The sequence below is a fragment of the Saimiri boliviensis genome, chromosome 9, assembly GCF_048565385.1.
Source record: "Saimiri boliviensis isolate mSaiBol1 chromosome 9, mSaiBol1.pri, whole genome shotgun sequence".
NCBI classification, from domain to species: Eukaryota; Metazoa; Chordata; class Mammalia; order Primates; family Cebidae; genus Saimiri; species Saimiri boliviensis.
In genome coordinates this window covers 26671921-26690219 of record NC_133457.1, presented here as the reverse complement: position 1 = coordinate 26690219, position 18299 = coordinate 26671921, and positions in this window count along the sequence as shown.

Sequence of the window (18299 nt, the reverse complement as noted above, 5' to 3'; positions counted from 1 at the left end):
AATAAATTTTACAGGTAAAAACAATTTTAGTAACTTTATTAATTAGATAAGACCTTTTAAATTTATCTAGGTCTGTAGGAAAAGTGAGATCTTAAAGGTGAAATATAAGAGAAGTAAGGGCCAGTTTAAAACATACAACATCCTGTTTTACTTTTGAAACACCATCCTTAATTTGAAATGTTTGACAATAGTAGTAATAATAATAATAAAATATCATTTTTAGTTTGCTTATAAGGAATCTGAATTGAAGGGACATATTTTATATGGAGAAATCAGGTGTATACCAGGGGTTAGTAGTTGTGAAGAGGCAACATGTTATGGCCATCTTCTTTAATTTTGGTGATTTTTACTCCTGAGAATACATATTCTTGAGAAAATGTATTTTTTATTACACTTACATAGATGATTTTTTACATTAGAAAATTCAAATAGAAAGTAATTTTTGTGGTGGATTTCAAAGATGTATAGTCACAAAGGCATCATAGTAAGTTTACAGTTTGAGCCAAACCAGCTCCTATAGTACCTGTAAACATGAAAACCCAATGAATGTTCGAAGAAGACTTTCTTCTTCACCACCCAGTAACAGGAAGGCTCAACATGGCTAACTAAATGTTTTTTTAGTATATTTAGTCTATGTACTTACTACTGAGATGAGTCGTAAAATGAGTTGATGAGTTTTCAATGTATTAAGCTGTATCAAAACCAAACAAATTTTATTAAGAATGTGTTATTGACTTAGATAAAAACAAACATGAGTACTTTATTTTGACTCAATAATAATGATTAGGAGATTGTTCTCTTGATAATGAAAGGCACTCTATTACCTGTATTATAGTGTGTGATAGGTGTAGACAGAGCTTTTGTTCTTCTAATACATTTTGCTAAGAGGTTTAGACTCTAATCTTACAATTTTAAAATGATGAAGAATGAAGAAACACTGCATAATTATTTTTGGTAGCTTTGAAACAAGAGCATAACTTCCCTAAACCTGAGGATGACAAAGTTAGCTCTGAAAAACGATGCTGAAACAAAGATGTCACCTGATTGTGCAGAGAGATGGAAAGAGGTTCTGTTCTTCCTCCAGAACTCATTGCTTTCGCTATTCCTCACATCCCTGCTTCTACTTCTGTTTCTGACTCAGTGTCAAGATATTCTTATGACTAAGGACATAGTAACTGAGCTCAAATCAGGTGTCAAAGCATGAACAGAAATTAATGACAATTCTTATGCCCAGTAACAAAATGCCCAATTCACTTATTTTTGTGCCCAGGCTGAGAAGATAATTCAACATATTTTCCCTCATTGTGATAACATTCATAAGTCTAATGAAAAAAGTCAGAATCTATGGTAAAACTAACTACTTCTGGAAATTAACAAAATCATTTAGGTGTTTTAAAAATATGAAACTCATCTTTAAAATCTCAAAACCTTGCTTTTCCTTTTCTGAAATGTTCTTTATCTTTGCTGTGGCATCCAAAATATTGGCTTCATTAAAGCTACTAGAATCCACATATTGCTCATACTTTTATTTACAGTGTAAACTTTTGACTATTCAGATATTATGTTGCTACATAGAATTCTAAGGGTCTCTCTCTCTCTCTCTCTCTCTCTCTTAGAATTCTGGGAAAACAGTTTATCTTAAAATACTTTCCTTTTTGGTCTGTGGTAACTAACTCTATAATAAAAACAAGTCCATCAAAGATGTAAACTATTAACAGATTCTGTGATTTTTTTAAAAAATAGAAGACCTTAAGGTCCATCTAAATTCAATTCTTTATATGAACTAAATCCAGTTGGATTTTTTTTTTTCTCTTCAAGTTCTCTACTTCACCAGATTTGAATTCAAAATTGAAATCTGTTCCTCTGTTTCCTAACTGACACTTCATTTGTTGTCTTAGTTTTTTAGCTGTAAATTTAAAAAGTAGATAAAGAAAATGTTAATGCCAGGTATAAGTATGAAATCTGTCTATGTAATGACCAGGCCCGTGAATCTTTCACTTTTTCTTCAGGAAATCTTCTTCAACAAAAAGGACAATGGAAAGATGGGGGCAAAATGAAAATGCCTTTTCTTTCTGAAGACCTTTTTATAAAGGCTTACTGGAGAAAGACTGAACTAGGTTTGTGTATTAGCCTTTAAGTGTCCTATCTTTGGAAGGATTTAAATCCCACGGTAGGTAGGTTTACTGTGCCTTTCAATATGATTCTAAACCACTTCAATGAGCATCTGTTAACAAATTCACTGAAAATTAAAACTTAATGATAACTAAACAAATTATAATTAAAAGTAAATATTATGCAAAAGATCACTAGGATGAACTGAGGTAACCGTATTAAAACATTTAGATTAGTTCATGGTACACATGTGTAAAATAAACAAGGTGGTCTTCTTTTTCTCTTTTAAACATTAATAGCTTCTCGTATACAAACAGAAACTTATTTCCTGCTGGTTAATTTTTGGGCCACCTTAAACTAACTGTCCTTAGTCCATTACTAGAATGTATTTAAGAAACACAACCAATTATTAATTTTAAAGAAAACTTAGTTATGTATTAAAATTATTATAATTTATTGTGTATTTCAGAACAATGGGTATTTCAGAGCCAAATATGCATAGCTTAAAGTATTTTTGTTACCTGTAATATTGCTCCCCCATTTGTTTTTATGATTTGAATTTCAACAGTATAAATGATACTGACATTGCATTTTAATTTGGATCATATACTCTTCTCTCTTTATAAATGTGGATAACTGGTAACTGAACGTTGCTCAAATGAATTCTGGAAATATATTTATATATAAACACATATATATTATCCATATTTTTATAAACATCATCTACTAACATCTTTATGAAATAAGTGATGGTTTACATACTGCATTATTGCACTAATGCAGTTTTTAATAAAGGTTTAAATTTAAGGTTCAAAATCAGGTAAGATGTGGTATGGAATGTTGAACAATATATAAAAATGTACTTGGTGGTATTTTATTTGTTAAACGAATCAGACTTGAGTTTGTCTCTCACTCACTTCTCATGTTAATTTAAATGTGGCCACCCAGTTATGAGATACACCTTTCACTACTCCTATCCCATTTAAAAAATACATATGTGAGCATTTCCACAAAGCTTTGTGTCCTAACTCAAAGCAGGTAGCATGGAAATATTGGTTCGGTTGAACCTTTCTTCAAATTACAATCTGCCTTTCCTAACTGCAACATGCACAGATCTGCTCTTATATCCACTGCAAGGGACATCACAGAAAAATGAAAAGAAATGTAGCAAACAGAAAATGACGACAGAGAGAAGATAATGTGTAATCAGCTGGGGAAAGACTTCTGAGGTAATGCTCATATGCCTCCTCATCAGCCCCCATTTTGAGAACTATTATTCTCAGCAAATCTCTTACCAAGCAAACACTTTATCTTTCAGAATATGCAGTTTGTTTATTCCCATGTTTATACAAATTACTGTGGTTATTCTTTTATCTCCTGAAAATACGCATCTTTCATGGGCATCAAAATTCAGTTTCAAATTCCCTTCATGCAATAGGCCTTTATTGATGCAGTAAACTAAATTTTGACTGTTCTCTCAAATACTCATGCACACTATTTATGCTGATTTGGGCATGCTAGAATATTTTACCCTAAGTGTCCTTCAGTCATTTCGCCTTCTGTGCCAAGAATTCCAGCTTTTCAATTGTGTTGTAAGCGTTTTAGAGCACAGATTGGCTTCAGTCTTTTGTATCTAGGATCATATTTTGCACAGGCATAGGCAATACATTCTAATCAAACTTCTGAGTTTCATGGATCTTGTCCTGTTTCTAGAATAGCCACATTACTACTCTTCTTTCCCTTATTTCCAATACAGACCCTGAGTAACAATAAACACTAACTAAGTATTTGTTGAATAAATGAATGAACAGAGTTTCAAAATATGTGTGGCCTATGGATTCTTGCAAAAGTTGAAAGTCCTTTGTATGCAACCCAGAGAAATGATGAAAAGGAATGGAGTTTGGCGTGTAAGGGAGGTGGTTAGAAATGTGACAGTATGAGAAATGTGGTAACTTCTTTTACTTTTCTTAAATTTATTTATTAGCAATATACATGCTGACTAAATAAGCGATACTCATGCTGACAAAATAAAGAAGACAAGAGAAAATTGAGTAATATGAGCATGTCTCCAAGGAGAAACTAGGGAAGAAGGAAGAAAGGAAAGAAGGAAGGAAGGAAGGAAAGAAAAAGAGGAGCTATAACATGTATTCATATGCTCCTTTGTAGCAGACAAAACAGAGGAAGGAGCATGGCCAGCACTATGCAGATATGGTGTAGTGAAGCTTTTGCTCAGTTGCTTAAATGTTTACAAATAAGAGCAATAATTTAGTGGGCTCTACTGATATGTCTTCTTTGTTATAGTTGCTTAACAACAGGTTCTACCACCTCACTGCAAAGTTTTTTTTTTTTTTTTTTTTTTCCTTGAGACGGAGTTTAACTCTTGTTACCCAGGCTGGAGTGCAATGGCGCGATCTCGGCTCACCGCAACCTCCGCCTCCTGGGTTCAGGCGATTCTCCTGCCTCAGCCTCCTGAGTAGCTGGGATTACAGGCATACACCACCATGCCCAGCTAATTTTTTGTATTTTTAGTAGAGACGGGGTTTCACCATGTTGGCCAGGATGGTCTCAATTTCTTGACCTCGTGATCCACCCGCCTCGGCCTCCCAAATTGCTGGGATTACAGGCTTGAGCCACCGCGCCCGGCCCTGCAAATTTTACTAGAATGTTAATCCAGCCAAGATTATTAAAATAAAATAAGGCATATATAAATATATTGTACATATCACCTTCCTTTAAAAAGAAGAGCAGTTCAAATACATTTTTATCTGTTCTATGTAAGACAAATGTGTAAGAATTCACAGTTAGAGTGTTAGGATTTGACTAGCTTGATTCCTTTCAGTTCTAACTGTTGTGGACAAAGGTGAGGTGTAACTAGATTATGCACAAAGGATTGCAGAGTTACTCATACCGATTAATACATGAAATAGATTTCTGCCTTGTAGGATCCAACTTTTAATGCATATCCAATTACATTTTCACTTAGGTGATATGAGGCCTTACAAAGAGAAGAAAATGCATCTGTATTCTTAGTAAACTTTGATTCTTGAAATGCTGCAATCACATTCTCTTCTAGCTCACTGAAAAATACAGTAATCAAACAGAGTTTAACTGATGGTAAATTTAATCCAAAAATAAATATTTAAGGTAGTTATAAGAATAAAGGCATACTTTATAAAATAAACTGAGGGTAAATATTTTTATTAAAGATATGAATATCTTTAATGTAAAAATTCAGAGTGCTTTTGGGGTCTGGAAGGTTGTCACATTGGTCCCCCACCTTAGTTGTCTTGAATGTTTGACCTTGTGTTAAAACTATATATTTCATTGTCGTTTTATTTTGTCTTTGAAATATACTTGTGTTTGAATTCTAATCTTATTAGAGAAAAAAAAAATCCTAAACTTTATATTTACATTTTTAATGCATTTAGAGTCTAATTTAATTATTTTAAAAGTTGTTTTGCAAAAGTATTGTATAAAAGGGATTGCAGAATTTCAAACTATCGTCAAAGCAAACAAATGGCATGTAAACCCAGCATGTCTTAGAATTTAACATAAGGAGTATCTTTGTAGTCAATAGAATCAGAGATACAAGACTAATAAATGCTTCAAACATAAAACAGGCTTGTATAAAATTGACATGTAAAATATGATCACTTAGTATGATGTAATATGTTGGGATTTTAAAGTAAAAAATATGTCATATATATATACATATGTGTACCAATATACTACATAATTTTATTACTATTTTTATTAATATAAATGCTATGACAAAATATAAAAAGGTTAATATACAACATGCAAAAGATATGAACATGAGACATAAATTAAGTTTCATATCTTAACCCCCTATAAAAGTCAGTAAACCTTTTAACTTGAATTTTTCTGAATAATAAACTGTGGTAGGCTGAGATAATACCTGGTGATAATTAACAACTTCCAGGAAAAGGTTTCCCATGCCTTAAACATGTTCACACTCAGACTTAAGTTTTATTAGATCATTATAAGTTATTGGCATCTAAGAAACATAAAAAGGCATTTGCACTGTCCATTTTAATGTTCTTTTTTGTTTATAATCCTGATTATAATGTAATTGAAGAGTTGTTTGAAGTAGTTGATGATCTCCTATAACCATGATATGCATGTTCTGCTCTGAGTCAATATTTTGCATGAATTATGCTCCTATTTTAAAAGACTAATTTGCTGAAAACAAATGAAGAATAGACAAAGAAAAACACAACAAACTTTCTCTTTAAAGTGATTACTATAGGTATTTAGATTTCCTCTGCCTCCTGCTATTATCAAGTGAAGTGACCACTAGATAGAAAATCACTACCGTAGCCTGTAATCTCACCCTTTGGTCCGTGTTTCTCCAATAATGCTACTATGGTTTAATAGAAAGCAAAGTCTAAAAAAGAATCTCATAGATAACCACAGATAATAGGTCTCACTGCTAAATGTCCAATTTCCCTTTTGAAAACAAGACACGGAATACCAAGATCAGTAGAGCTATCACAATTCGGCTTGAAAATCCTGAAAGGTTTCTCATTAGTTTCAGTTTGCTGCTACACTTTAGAATGTGTGGCATAAGGCTAAACTTCAGAGGGATGTCTTTATAATCCAGCTACCGCTTCGTAAGAACAGGGAGAATGAAGATCTATGTTAAGAAAATGGGACCTCTGCTAATGATAATTCTTCAGGGTTACCCTTGTAACCTGTAAGACATGTCAGACTCTGTAAGACATGATGGTGAAGACAACTGTGACTATTTCAGTAACCTCACGGGAAGACCTTTTCTCATACTTTAAGAAATTTTCAGATCCTGCAATATCTCAAACTTTTAAAAATGAATTGCATCTGAAGGCATAAAAGACCTGTTATTACTCTTCTGGCATATTGGTTTAGGGTGATATTGATAAAGATTTTCTGAGAATCCGTAGATAATGGAGAATACGTAATTACATGTAAATAGAGCAACTGAGTATAGCTTAGCAAATAAAGTAAGCTTAGCAAATAATTGATTTCCCAGGCCAATATCTTAGCTAGTGACAGTAGTATATGAGTGTGACATTTCCTGTTTGAGAGAATGAGTCCTAAGGAAAAGTGTATGGGACAGAGGTGGTTCGACAGTCTTGATATGTATAATATGTTCAGTCATAATCAACTGCTTTTCTCTCCTTCCAGTGCTTTTATCCCCAACCCACACATGCACCGCTTCATCATACACACACTTTATGTGCTTTGTTGACTATTTTAAAATTACATTTTTCACTTTCAAATTGTCTTTTAAATTATTTGAATCTGATTTAAAACGATGACATACTCCTTGGGTAAGTCTCCTGATTGTCCCCCCGGTCTACTTATGGAGATACTTGAATGAAAAAAAAAAATATGTGAAACTAAAGTAAGTCACTGGGTGTTTGCTATACAAAATTAGAGAGAAAAAAATTTTGCATATTGAATGATATTTTAAATTTTCATCCAGAATTTTGATATTAAAAATAGACATAGATACCATAATTTTGATATTAAAAAATAGGCATAGAAACAATAATTTAGTAACTAAGTTAAATTGTTTTCTTCATGTAATCATGGATATAAAAAAACTCTGAGAATTGTTACTTTAGAATATTTTAGAATGCGATCTAAAATTTGAAGACATTTCTAAATACTAATAATACCAAAAATGAGCTAGATTCTTTGTTCTTTATTAAGTGTATGTGGTAGAGTCCTTAAAGTTATGTTTTAGGAAAAGTTTCAACTGAACTGGAACTAACTTAAATTGTTATGACTAACTAACTAACTTAAATTGTGTATAAGTGCAGGGTTTCCTTGAATGTGCAGATTTGCAAAACGGTTTCTATTAAAATGGTTGATAAATATTTGGGCAAAGTAATAACAAATTTGGCATGTATCCATGCTTAGGTTTCATGTAATTAGCTTCCTGGGGTTTTGAATCAGGTCAGATTTAAATAAGGGATGGGGTATGTGTGAAGCTTGGAACTCTGGCTTAGTTTTGCTAAGAGCTGAATTCATCACATAGAGCATTTAGTAGGTGTTATGCTTAAGAGACAGTGAATCCTGGCAGGGTGTGGTGGCTCACGCCTGTATTTCCAGCACTTTGAGAAGCCAAGGTGGGTGGATCACCTGAGTCAGGAGTTCAAGACCAGCCTAGCCAACATGGTGAAACCCCATCTCTATGAAAAATACAAAAATTAGCTGGGCCTGGTGGCATGCATCTGCAATCTCAGCTACTTAGAAGGCAGGAGATTCACTCGAACCCGGGGGGTGGAGTTTGCATTGAGCCCAGATCTTGCCACTGCACTCCAGCCTGGGCAACAGAGCAAGAATCCAACTTAGAAAAAAAAAAAAAGAAAGAAAGAAAGAAAAAGAAACAATGAATCCTGTCATATCTGAGAGTCTCTGCTCAGCCATTAATGCCTACATAATCTCAAACAGGTAGTGTTAATTTTCTGCTCTGCCTAAATCTTTTAAGATATATAGTCAGATTTATATTACTAATAATTTTAAATGTAAAGAAAGGTGGCAAAGATAATACAGAGAGTTGTTGTCTACATGCCTTTCAACCAGGCTCCTGGATCTCCCTATGTTAACAACTCATATAAAGATGGTACATTTGTAAAAACTAAGAAATTAAAAATGGTACAATACCATTAGCTAAACTATAGGATTTGTTTAGATTTCAGCACTTTTTCTCACTGTTTTTTTTTTTTTTTCTTCTGCTTCAGGATACAATCCAAAATATCATATTGTATTTAGTAGAATTTGGTTTTATTGATTTATTTATTTCTGTATTCCAATCTAAAGATACTGGTAGCCTGGACTAGGGTAGTAGCACTGGAGACAGAAGGAAGTAGATGTAAAATATATTTTGAAGCTGGGAACCCCTGGCTGGGTTACTGAATGACTATGTGTACTGAAGCAAAGAAAATGATCAAGGATGATTTGTGGTTTCAGGCTTGAAGAACTTAGTGCATTGTAGAGAATTTTATTGAGACAGAAAGACTGAAGGATGGGATAGGAGCATGTTTACTTGTTAAGATGTGAATATAAGCAATAATGTCTGTAAAGCATCCATATCAATGACTTCCACATACTAACTGTTTAATAAATGCAGCTGTTTTGAGATGGTCATTATCATTATTATTACTATCATTATTATTAACAAGGAATGTCAATATTGCTTCCAGTTTTAAGGAAACTTTCTGTGCAGGTACCAGTGAGAGAGGCATTTATGTTTGGTTCCACGTTTTTTTTTTTTTTTTTTTTTTTTTTCTGTGTGCAATGCTTTCAAAATCCTATCTAATAAGGATGTAAGCTGGAGATGCCCATCTTTGTTTGGGGATGCAGAAGAGTATTCTTATGACTTTCCCATCCTTCTCTTCCTGAATTGGGTCCTAACTAAAGACCCTTTAGTACAATAGACTTCATTGTAAGATGCCATATTGAAAGGGTTCTATACAACTTGGGCTAAGACATCAGGTATATAAAAGCATAAAATGTTAAGAATATGGAAGAAGTTTAGAAAGGTGGAGAGAGTGGTTAAAGGTGAGATTAGTAAAGCAAATTTGGATCTTAGTGAAAGGGTTTGAATGTAAGCTAAGAAGTTTGAAATCTATCCCTGGAAAAGGAAGATCATACAATTTTGTAATATCAAGATCCTAATCGATGAGAAATCTTCAGCAAGGTAACAATGGGATTCTAAAATCAAAATCCTTGTAAGCAAGATCGTCTCCTACATTCAGTTCATTCCTAACCATAGTGCTCTTGAGATGAATATCTTAAGATTAAAATGGTGAGTTTAACAAAGAGAGTCACTTTGGATTTTCATGAAAATACTTTCAGTAGATTCCCACTCTGAGAAATGACAAGGTGTGCTGTAGAGTTCCAATTTTGATATGCCTTACTTCCTGTGTTCATCTTCAATCATTTCCATCACGTTAGAGAGAAAGAAAAGATGTAGATGCCAAAAATGAGGGATTTCCATTTATTTCCTATGTAGGATGGTAAAATATTTTATTATCTGCTGTATGTTTCATAAAGAGCAAAGCAGAAGCTAATTGCAACTGAACTAAAAAAAAAAAAGTGGGTCATCTGTAAGGTAGTATAGGGCAGCATCTATTCATAATGCCATGGGACACTTTCTTTGTGTTGTACACAGCCAAGTGACCCAGAATTTGCCAATTGCATGATTTTACAAGTGTCAGCATGTACCTAGCTTCTATGCCAATAAAAAGATACTCTGATTGTAGTCATAGAGTGTATATTTAATCTTGTGATGGGTTCATTTTACAAGTATCTTGAATGTCAAGGAGAGACAATAGGGCAGCTTTAATATGATGATAGTTGTGAAAATAAGAAATGAATTATATACATTTCAAGAAACTAAAAATTAAGTGTCTAACTTTTTTTTAACTAAATAAAACTAAAAATTAAAAATCACTTCTACCATTCAAGTGATTGAGGGTGGGTACATGTGTGTTGATAGAAGATCAAATGCATGGGCAAAGATTCCTTTAAATTGTTAGGTATCCTTCATACTCTGTTCATATTTTCTTAGTGGTAGCATTTTCGGACATTACACTAATTACCTAAAATTGTTTCACTGTGTAAGACACAAGTTATGAGACTTACACAGATATTTCAATACATGGTTGGTGAGTGGAACAAAGACTAATGGAGCTGACTTCACTTACTCTTCTGTTTGTGATCTTATATTAAATTTGCTTTCTTCCATAGGGCCTTATATCTTTTATTTATTTGATCTGCTTATGTTATTCTTCTGAGCAAATGCACATGCCAAGCGATAAAGAATGATTTTAAAAAAAAAGGCTTAAAGCATTCACACGCAAAAAAGAAAATGTTATTAAGAAAATGAATGCTTTTATTCAGATTTAGCATAGCAGAAGCCAGGTTCTGAATTGTATCAGTAGATTTTCTAATTTAACTGCAGCCCCAGGAGACAGATGAAATGTCAATGAAGATTGACTTCACACAGGAAAATGATGGATAAGAGTATAGATGTTAAAAAAAAATTCCTACTCTTTTCTCAACCACAGTTATTTAAATTTGCTGGTGTTATTTGAAATAATGGCTAACTTTCTGGTTTGCTTTTCCTGTTTAAATATAGCCGCTACAGTGCTGATTGGAGGACCTACTATTTTTTATGATTTAAATATTGTTAGAATAAAACCAGAAAAATGTCTTCAATAATTATTTTGCCATTTAGAAACATCTTCAGAAGTTCTTTGGATAAGTTTCTGTTGGCTTCATCCATAAAGAGAATTAAATTGTAAAGGCTTAATTTTGAATTACTGACATTGCTGGCTGTGATTCCGATACCTGATTCTTAGTTATACTAGCTATGTTTCCACACAAGTATCTTTCCCTATATTTTTATCTTCTCTTGTTTTTGAGTGAGAAACTTAATCCTACCCCTTTACATTGTAAACCTGCTATAAAGCAGACAACACGGGGGTGGGAATTTTATGAAAACAATAATAACGAAACCTCTTAAATGATATTGGAATGGTATCTGTAAGGCATGGTCTAGGAATAATGCAACATCACTTAACAAGTTGGTCAGATACTAATAAGAATATATAGCACCATATTTTGCACAATGTTATTGAATATCTACTGTTTCACAGCAAGTCATTGTGAGTACAAAAGCATATGACCTCAAGAAATTACAGAATAGTTTCAGAAGCTGTAACTTAGACATATAAAATGATTTTAAGGTTTTTAATTAAAAATTATTAGTATAGACAAATTGTGTGACAAGAATTAAGGAAGGATTAAAATACTGTTTGACAGAAAGATAATCTGTTTTCTATTTGATGTCTTCAAAACCGAGGATTGGCCCTGAGCAAGCACCTCTAAACTGCTGAAGAGTCATGATTCCACAGCTTTTTGTTCACAGCCCATTTTTGTTTCACTCTGCATTAGCTGAAATCAAGTATTACGTGGATAAAAAAGCAAAGTTTGAAAGTTTGGAAATTAAGGAAAAGATTAACCACAATTCTTTTTTTTTTTTTTTTTTTTTTTGGGTTGTGGGGGGAGGGAGTATTGTTCTGTTGCCAGGCTGGGCTGGAGTGCAGTGGCACAATCTCAGCTCACTGCAACTTCTGCCTCCTGGGTTCAAGTGATTCTCCTGCCCCAGCCTTCTGAGTATCTGGGAATCTGGGATTATAGGCACATGCCACCATGCCCAGCTATTTTTTGTATTTTTCATAGAGATGGGGTTTCACCATGTTTGCCAGGACGGTCTTGATCTCTTGACCTCATGATTCTCCCATCCCGGCTTCCCAAAGTGCTGAGATTACTGGTGTAAGCCACCATGACTGGCCAATTATACTTTAAGGTCCTCAGCTGAAGAATCACTTAATGACATAGTTATAATTATTCGGACTATTGCAATATTTTTAAAAGGTTCTGGATTTAGAATGTTGCTGAGTTGTTCAAACAACTACCTCTGAAATTATTCAGCCTCATTTTCCAAGTAAAAATATCTCGTATCATCACAATTTAATATATCCATTTAAGCATATTGTATGGAAACAAACTTTGGCTTCTTGAACTTGATTGCACTGCCATCTTTATCTATCTCTGGGTTGGCTCATAATTATTGTTTCCGGGCAGCCCCTTTATGAGTGATAGAAAAGGCCCTGCTTATATTGCTCTGAGAGTGGCTGAGGTCATGCTGGTTGCATAGTTTGAGATTAGTTTTCCTCAGAATCCTCTAGGTCATTATGACTGTTCTCTCCACTTTGCACATATTCTGTTAATTTTAATAAAGAATTATTTATCTCTGCAGTAAATCTATAGAGTCAGCAATATTCTGCTCCTTGGAACTTAGAAAGAGAAAAGGTTGTGCTCTTAAAGTAAAAACCATAGGCATAATGCAATCCATTCAATCCATTCATAATGGAGAATGTTAGTCATCTACAGAGGAAGCTATGCCATTAAGTCTTGAAGAATTCATTATATAGTAACATTTGGTCACAGTGACTTAGAAGCAGTCTCAGAGATCCATAACAGGAACAAGATATACTATCAATTTGATATCCTCAATCTATTTCTGAAATTATTCCCCTCCACCTCTAAGAAACCATTATTTAATTCACTATAAATTCTTCCTGAACTTTGTTAATAACTATTTCAATCATATTTACTCTTAACCCCACTCCCATAAACACCTTTTTCGTAGCAGCCAAAGTGATAATATAATTCTAATAAATTTCTTTCTTGCTTGTAGACCCTTCAACAACTTCCTCTGGTTCCTCTTAGAAAGTTCAAAATCTGTCATACAGACAGGAATGCCCTGCAAAGTCTCTATCTCTCAACTACCTGCCTCCCTACAACACCTCACTCATGAATCACTCTTCTCTCATTTACGAAGCTCCAGTCACATCTGCTTTATATTAATTACTTAAAATACTCAAGTGATTTCCCACCTGAGGACCTTGTTCCACATTTCCACCGCCTTAAAGTCTCTTCCTCTAGTCCTTGGTAGGGTCCATTTATTCATCCTTTAAGACCTACCTTAAAAATCACTTCTACAAGGAAGCCTTCCCTAACATCCCAAGGAAAACTGGGTCTTTTGTACTGTAGTCACATACCTCTCAAGTCCACAGTAGACATTAAATTAAAGGTGCGAGCAAAATCTAACATAAAGATTAATATAGATTTCTGGTAAGATTATTTTTTAAAAAAATATCTAAAGGGAAATGCAAGTATATATGACAGAAATTGATCTCAAAAGCAAGATATGGGGTTAGGAATTCCACAGCCGAAACAGTGAAAATGAGGAAAGGGGGTTGAGTAGAACTGGAGAGGAGTCTGGCAAAATTGTCTACCAAAAGCACTGTTCGTGGTGATGGATGCCAGAAGTAATACACGGTGGCTTTTGAGCCTAAACTTAAAGGAAAACATATATCCGAGTTATTAAAGATAGAACATAAATGCAACATCGTAGCGAATTTAAATTGAAAGCCATCTATGAGTCTAGAGAGGACACTGTTTAACTGTTCCAGGGGTGCAGGAAAATGTGAAATGTGCAGTATAATGTGTTGATTAAGAGACATGTTCTGGAGTTAGAATTCCCAGTATTAAATCCCAGCACTGTACTTAGCAGCTGTATGATCTCAGGCAAATTGCTTAACATAATATATAAGCATTAGCTTTCCTTTCTGTAAATTGGGAATAATGGCACCAACTTATAAAAGTTGGATATAAATTGTGAAATATTTATATGTGGGGGTGTTTAGCACAGTTAAATACACAAAGTAATATTATGTAACTATAATATTAATAACAAAGCCCTGAATATAGTAACCTACTATGTTCAAAACATTGTGAAAAGGATTCGCAAGAGGAGGTAAAATGGGGGTGAAGGAGGAGAAACTATGAGATAAATGAATTCCTCTCAGATAGGCATTTATGATTGAAGAAGGGATATTTTCTGTTTAAAAAATATCAACAGCAACCAGGTATGGTGGCTCATGCCTGAAATCCCAGCACTCTGAGAGCCCAAGTTTGGAGAATCATGTTGTAGTCAGGAGATCAAGACCATCTTGGCCAACATAGTGAAACCCCATCTCTACTAAAATACAAAGCATTAGCCAGGCATGGTGGTGCATGCCTGTAGAGCCAGCTAATCGGGAGGCTGAGGCAGGGGAATCTCTTGAACCCAGGAGGCGGAGATTGCAGTAAGCCAAGATAGCACCACTGCACTACAGTCTGGCCATAGAGTGGACTCCGAAAAAAAAAAAAAAAAAAAAAGAAGCCAACAGCCTATCCTGTTTACACAGAATAAATACTATTGGCAATTGGGTTTAATAGTACAAGAAGGAAGAAAGATGCAAGACAGAGATTAACCTATTAGAACCTGGATACTTTACTTAATGTTACAGAAATTTATTTTGATAAAATATAATTAACAAAACTTACTAGAAGACAACTTGCAAAGAGATTGAGAGACATGAAAAGTGAATTTACTGTTTAAATGGATGTTATTTCATATTAAAATAAAGTATTAATGTAATGTCTTTTATCAGATAAAAGTGATTTATGTTTTTTGTCTTACTAATGTGTATAATTGTACGATAGCAACTGAATGATGCCCACCTCTTTGAAAGATTCTGAATAACGATAATGTCATGCTTATGTAATGAAGTTTGACATTTCAAAAATAAAAACTTCTTAGAGGAAACAGAAGAAGCATCATGATATAAATAAAATATTAATTCAGTTCACATACCCTATTACACATATATTCTGGGCAATTAGATAGATGGCCATTTGAAACCAACTGTAACAGTCGCTACTGAAATAATAATAAAAAGAAGTCAATATGTTCCTACTACAACAAAAAATAGTGATTTGGTAATGAAAAGCCATCTTGAACAGTTTAAAGTATCTTGGAATAGTATGTGTTCCCAGTAATGCACAGGAGCAAATTGTGAGTCAGTTTCCAGAACAGTCGTAGTAAGAAGCTGCTACATAAGCAATCCGAATAGTTCTGAGTTCTTTGTTGAAACTATACCGATGAACCAATTACAATGAGATGGAAAGAAGAAACGAATAGTCTATAAAGAGTGTGGGGGTTGAGTGCAGTGGATCGCACCCACCATGGCCTCCCAAATTCCAGCACTTTGGGAGGCCAAGGTGGGTGGATCATGAGGTCAGGAGTTAGAGACAAGCTTGACCAACATGGTGAAACCCCATCTCTACTAAAAATACAAAAATTAGCCAGGCATGGTAGCTTGTGCCTGTAGTACCAGCTACTCAGGAGGTTGAGGCAGGAGAATCACTTGAACCCGGGAGGTGGAGGTTGCAGTGAGATGAGATTGCGCCATTGCACTCCAGTCTGGACAACATAGTGAGAATCCATCCGCCACCCCCCAAAAAGAAAAGGAAGAGTGTGGCTGGAGGTGGGGGGCAGTGTATTTGTGTATGTGTGTGCTTGTAAAGTAAATAAAATACATTTGACAGAAACAAAAAGTGGAAAATTCAATTGCTAATAAAAAGCCAATGACAGCAAAAATAAAAAATAATAGTAAGAAATATTAATTGACCACATAAGGTGGTCTTGCAAGTGTGATAATAATTTCACACTTCTTAAAACTGCTGCAAATATTGGGCCAGAAGAATCTTATTTTACTGATACCCAAGACAGATGATAAAATGGATTTTAACTCAGAAAAATGATACAGATCTACAGGCAAATCTACTGATTAAAGAAATGCCAACCTAATATTAATGTGTCTAAATGTTGCCAGTTAACAGGGTATTCTTGATTAAGATGTTACGACATCAAAGCATAGGTCTTCAATCTACCTAGGGAGGGCTTAAGAAAGTAAATTCTTGGGCTATTCTATTTTTCCCACCACTGAAGATAAGTTTGACACCTACTTCTCTAAAATCACAATGACCTCTCTGAATTCTGACTTGTAGTTACGGTAATGATAAACGATGTTCCACTGAGGGGTATTTATGTGTCTTTGAGAAAGTACAGCTACCAAATCAAAACTATACTATTTGAATCCAACGTAAGCAAAGATTCTACCCTAAATATTTCCAAGAATTTGCATTAAAATTTTGTGGGTTTTTTTTTTCAGTCAAAAGCGTGTATTTTGCCTAATAAATTCTATTTTTTGATCATTAAGTTACATTGCAGGGCGCTTCTTCAGGTAGCCTTGGAGTGACCCAATTTTCCCATGTACTTGTTTATAGTTCTTATGAATAACTAGATTGTTCTGAGAATGCAACATCCTGAGATAAGAAGAAACTGAACAGAACAAACTGAGCTCTGTTCCAGAACCTCCTATAAACAGGATGTTTTTTCAACTCTTTAACCCAGTGATTCCAGGCTTCCTGTTGTATAAAACCAAGCACAGTCTACTTTCCTGGGTTCCTTAGTTACTGTGCTAGAGGAGCAGGGATAGAAGAGTCAGTCCACCTGGGGCAGCTCTCCTAAATCTTGGGCAATTCAACTTTCTTCATAAATTCCAGGCTTCTGGTGTTCCTTGATTCTAACCTGTAAGTGATCAATCAGCTTCACATAGCTTGTATGTAGGTGCTCTGTCTTACAGAATTCAAACACGTTAGTACCCAGTGCACAGTGAACCTGTTTTGCATACATCTTATCATCTAATGTCATAACTGCCAAGTTTACTGTACATATTGATATTCTAGAATCTTTTCAATAGTAAAACATCACATTCTTTATTTAAATATTTTTGGTATTCCAGATTATACTGAAACTTCTGCCAAGTTTTGTTTTATTTCTTTGCTAATGCAACTTGTTAAACATTTATTTCAGATAAATAATGGAAGTTTCATTTAACCCAAACAAAACCTCACTTGCACTGGATTCTCTTTTCATAGAAAAATCTAAGACAAAATTAGTTACTGAAGAAAGGACACATACTGCATGTAATAACAAAAATCAAAACATACTGATGACCTTGTCACACTTAAGTAACACAGCAGCAAGTCATGATCCTACCTTCCTGAAACAAAAATGTTTAATACATTGCTCAGAAGGTATATGATATATTTAGCCTCACAGAACTCTGGTTGGATTATTTAAATAAGATTTAAAATGTAAATGGGAGAGAAAAATCTGTCCCTGTATATAAATGCTCACCAATATCCCACCTGAAGAAAAATATACAGAATTTAGTTCTAACAAAATCTATGCCTACAGTTAATTTTATTCATAATACAAAATGTACTAAATCTACAAATAGGATTTTTAAAAATTATTTTAAAATGGATTAAGAAACCATATTAATTATTCATCCTCAGTAGAACACAGCTTCTGAAAGTAATGTGTTTTTTTCTTCCTAACAAACTGCAGTCATTTATGAAATATTATGTCATGAGGTAGAGAGAGTGGGATGAAATAATAAATTATTTTTAAAGCCCAAAGTACTAAGGTACTGAATGTCATTCTTTTCTATATACATATAGTTATATTATATAACTGCATGTTATTATATAACATTATGTAACATGTAGTTTTATAATATATGCATGTATATGTAAATATATATATAATATGTTCATGTATATATAAAAATACATATATATATATACATATATATATATATTCCTACAGGAGAAAAAATTCTAGTACAAAAGTACTTTTCAGTTTTAAT